At 40.3% G+C, this 5,157-nt stretch overlaps 1 pseudogene; it reads right to left on the reverse strand.

Moving 5' to 3' along the window:
- Positions 1–565: 565 nt before the first annotated feature.
- Positions 566–1,508, reverse strand: LOC127675764 (olfactory receptor 9A1-like; annotated as a pseudogene).
- Positions 1,509–5,157: the final 3,649 nt, after the last annotated feature.

A 5,157-nucleotide genomic window follows, 5' to 3' on the forward strand; every position in this document is an offset into this window, starting at 1 on the left:
TCTTTCTCCACATGCTCGCCCACACCTGCTGTCTCCTGAGTTTTTGACCTTAGCCATTCTGACTGGTGTGAGGTGAAATCTCAGGGTTGTTTTGATTTGCATTTCCCTAATGATTAATGATGTTGAACATTTCTTAAGGTGTTTCTCAGCCCTCTGAAGTTCTTCATGTGAAAATTCTTTGTTTAGCTCCACACCCTACTTTTTTTTTTACATATTATGCATGTCAAATTTATTTTAGAAAATGCATTGTAATTATAAATATTTGTATATTGATATACTAAAAATAGCAGGCTGAAGGCTGAGTTACAGCTTAATGATACAACACTTGTTTAGCATGTGGATGAGCACCGATTCAATCCCCTGACCACAAAACTAAACACAACTAACCATAGTTGAGTAATCTACACAGAATCCACTCAGTTACAAATGGCAGCTACTCAGAATCTTAAAATCCTCCATGAGTCACCCACATTCTGATGTGGAAATGTTTATTGCAGAATGATTTGAATTGCTTGTTGTTTTCAGATTTCCAAAGCCCATAGTAAAGATGGTACCCAAGGCAGCTCTAATGCTTGAGAAGTTGGCAGGAGCACTTCACTCCATCTCTGAAGGCCTCTATAAACTTTTCATTTCAAAGAGTGAAGATGAAAGGATTCCAGAAGGGGGTCACCACCAACACCAGGAGTGATGCTACTCTGTTGTACTCTGCTGCCTGTGTCTGCTTAGGTTTCACATAGAGGAACAAGCAGGTGCTGTAGCCAATCACAAGATAGGTGAAGTGGGAGGCACAAGTGGAGAAGGCTTTCCTCTGGCCAGAGGCTGAGGGGATCTTCAAGATGGTGGAGATGATGTATGTGTAAGAGATAATCATTAGGATCATGGAACCAATGATAATGAAAACAGCCATTAAAAACAGAATAAACTCTGTGAAAAGGGTGTTTTCACAGGATAGCTTGAACAACTGTCCCCGGTCACAGTAGAAATGATCTAATAGGTTTGACTTGCAGAAAGTAAGTTGAAATGTGGCATAGACTGGCCATATTTGAAAGAGGAAACCAAATACCCATGACACGGTTACCATTCAGGTAACAACTATGGCTGTTCATGATGACACTGTATCTCAAAGGGTTGCAGACAGCCACATAATGGTCCACTCCCATGACCCCTATTAGTATTAACTCTGAGCTCCCCAAAGAAAGATACAAATACCGTTGTACACAACATGCAGACAAAGATATTATCTTCATCTGTACAGGTAGCCCTTGGAGCATATAAGGGACAGCAACGGATGTGATGAGGATCTCCAGGACAGAGAGGTGGCCAAGGAAGAAGTACATGGGAGACTGCAGATGTCTGTCAGCATGGACTACTATGATGATGAGCATATTCCCCAATATTGTCACTGAGTACAAGAGAAAGAAGGTCCCTAAAAGGATGTGACGTAGTTTTTTGGTGCCAGGAAAACCTAACAGAAAAAATTCTGTGGCACTAGTGTAGTTTCCCAACATTTGCTTCTGAGCACTTGTTACTATGAGGTCTAAAGAAAAGGGAGACAAAACAGTGCTTGTCATTTCATAGTACGAATGTGGTCCAGTCATGTGCAGTCCAGTGGCTAGGGCTGATTCAAAGAAAGTCAGGCAACAAAAGACAAGTGTTTTTTCTTATGTGGAAGTTATAATGTCAATCTGAATGCAGGATTCAATGATTAGAGATCAGGCAGAGTTAGATGTTTGGAGGGTGTGCTTAAGGAAGGGAAGCTAGATTTGAAGAGTGAACAGTGCATGCATATATGAAAAATTCTAATAAACTCTTAATTTATGCAACTTAGCAGATGTTCATGTATACGGAGTACAAGGAATAGATAACATTTGTTGTGAATATACCCCCTCCTTTTCATAAGCTCTCCCTGACTATGAAATATTCATGATGTCATATTTCTTTACACAGCTGATAACAGGTTTTCCAAATCCTGATGAATATTGAACAATCAAAAGATAGTATCAGTAATCAATACCACATTGTGGCCATTGAACCTATCAAGAGATACTCTACTGTTCCCGTACACAGTTCCTAAGTATCCATCTTTGACTCTAAGCATCCAGTGAGTGTGCTTCTTAGGCCACACAAGCCTCCCTTTTTTATGATTAGCTCATGTCATCTGCAATATCCTAATTATCATTATGTATTCTGTTTTATGGATTGGTGCTCTAGCACTATGTGCCAGAGGAAACTTCTGTTGTGGGATATCATCAGAGATGCTTAGTTCCTGTGTGTCTGCAGAATGTAGGTTCCATTTACCCACTTGTAAAGAGTCTGTTCTGCACATTGACATTGCTGTAGTTGGTGAGGATGCGGTAGGGAGCCATGTGGATGATTGAGAATAAGGCTGAGGATCATGACTCAGTTTCCTGAGTCTGTTAACTGGCTGGTTCCCTGAGTGGGCACTGTCTTCCTCTATCTTACTCTTGGAAAGAAAAGTCTTCCTTGTTTTCACCTCAGTAAATATGTCTTTTCAGGGGATTAAAGAGTAGCTAGGATTTGTCAAGCAAGACCATCCCTCTCCAAGACTTTAAGGCTTGAAATCACCGGAAGGACAGAAGGAGGATCCAGAAGAAGGGCCTAGAATATGCCTTTAGATCCTCAACTTCTGTTCATCTTATGTTCTCCTTATGTTGACCTCGTGTACAGGAGGCTTTGGGTCCAAGCAATATCCTCTTTTCAGGAGAACTGAACAGTCTAGAAAAGAGCCAAAGCTCTCATCCCTGCAATCCAAGTCCACCTGGGTCTTATATAAGACAGATGGTTATGATATCAGTATAGTAATTCTAAGAAGTCATCTTGGGGCAAATGTTCCTTCTATAATCATGCTTTGCTGTGGGAGTCATATGAGAAATTTAATTTTCTACCTGTCACTAGTATCCAATAGACAATAACTTCAGCCACTTAGGATTTGGTGTCTATCTTTTGTAGTCTTTAGGTTGTTCCTAAGGTCCAGGCTTAAGTGGTTATTTTGTACTACTACTTCTAAAAGAACCTGGAGTGCCTTTTACTTGGGCATGTGAGATTCCTTATGTTGTTAACTCTTACATTTGAAGTTGAACACCAAGTCCTGTTTATGTTCACTTGTCTAACCATGTGCTCACACTATGAAAGGAAGATCCTTGGTCTTCTTGCTCATTCTGCCTACTGTGGGAAGTGGGCTAGTTCTCAATGAATATTTTTAAGTCATTCCATGAATTAGTAAATAGGAGAAAACTATGAGCAAACTTGTCCTATCTTTGCTATGACTAATTCTGATGTATATATTTACATTCCTTTGTCTTTATGACACCGTCCTTTCAACCTTCAGTCTTTTTAGGTGGATATTTATGAAATAGCACTGCGGAGTAGGGACATATTGGTTTGGAGAACCCAGTCCCCTGCTTTTTATAATCTTTGCCTATGAAAAGAAGACCATATAAAAGAGAGATGGGGGTTTGAGACTACCAAGAGCTCTGCCCCAGAAGATCCAGAAGTATTTTATGCCTTGGAAAAGTCCCTTCTTCTGACTCTGTCTATTCGACTGCTGCCCTATGCCCCTCCTCAGGGTCTAATTGTTATGATTCTACTAGGCAGTCAGCTCTGGAGATGTTCATTTCAGTGCATGCTTCTTTCTCCTTCACAGAAAGGAAATCCTGGGAGACACTCACCTCCATAGAAAAGTACTGACTTGAACAAGATGATGCTGTGATTCAGCTCAGACTTCTTCCTGGCTGATCTGTGCTGAGCATGCTCTACAGGCTAGAAAAAAGCTGCTTCTGTCTTTATTTTTAGAAACAAGGAATTTTTGTCACATTAGTATTTAGGGAAAACCCAGAATGCCTAGAGCTATTGCGTGTTTAATTGTTTTTCTTAATTTTTCCCTCTGCTATCTCCCACCTTGAGCCAATGTGTTTCCCTAAGGGAAATTGTTCAGTGAAGAAAGTTCACTGGGACCCTTGCGATAAAGTCTAGAGAAAGCCAGAGAAACTATTACTTCAATTCTCCTGAGGCTGATCAGAGTTGAGAACTTCTAAAAGTGTTGTTGTGCAATGGGCTAAGTGGAACACTCTCTCAACAAGGCTTTCCTTAACATGGAGGTTGATTTCTCTCTGGGTTTAAGTCTTAGTTGTCCACAAATCAGCCCTCCCTTCTCCTATATGCAACCATTTATTTTAGTTATGTACAAAGTAAAGCTATCATTAAGAAGATTGTACCAAAGGTTCCAATATAAATGGAGAAATCCCAGAAGCCAGGATTGGAAATATTAGGATGTGGGCTCTGCTTGGAACAGGCAGGTTACTGGGAACAGGACTTTGAAGAATTTGACTTTCTCCTTTACCCTTCTTTAGATAACTCTGTCTCCTGTCTGCCACCTGATGAGCTCTTTGCTTTATAGCATAGCCCTGACAATGATGTTCTGCCCAGAAACATTGGAGCCAAGTGAGGACAGATTAAAACCTCAATACTGTGAGCACACACAAGTTGTTCCTACTCTCCTTTTAAAAGGCATATTGATCCAGTGGGGTAAGATTAGTGGCCCATCTTCAATGTGGGGTTTAGCACAACAAAAGCTTTGTGTCATATTCAAAGTTGCCCTAGCCTCTATCAGTTACCTAACTTCCGAAGCTGCTTACACATTTTCAGATATATATATAGTAATAGTGCTGCTTCTTGACACAAGTTTTTTATTTTAATCTATTTTCTGCTTTTCCATCAAATTCTTGAGTCTGTGTAGTTTATAAGGAAAAGAAATTTGTTTTGATCACAGTTGTAGAACTGGGAATTCCAACAGCATGGTGCTAGCATCTGGTGGCATTTGGTAGATAATTTCTTGCTGTGTTTTTTTTTTTAATTGATATATTTTTATATACATTTCAAATGATTTCCCCTTTTCTGGGTCCCCACGCCCCGCAAGTCCCATAAGCCTTCTTCCATCCCCCTGTTCTTTCATCCACCCCTTCCCATTTCCCTGTTCTGGAATTCCCCTGTACTCTTGCATTGAATCTTTCCAGAACCAGGGGCCACTCCTCCATACTTTTTGGACATCAGTTAATTTGTGGATTATGTCCTGGGTATTCAAAGTTTCTAGGCAAATATCCCCTTATCAGTGAGTGCATACCATGATTGATCTTTTGA

The sequence above is a fragment of the Apodemus sylvaticus genome, chromosome X (genome assembly GCF_947179515.1).
Source record: "Apodemus sylvaticus chromosome X, mApoSyl1.1, whole genome shotgun sequence".
NCBI lineage: Eukaryota > Metazoa > Chordata > Mammalia > Rodentia > Muridae > Apodemus > Apodemus sylvaticus.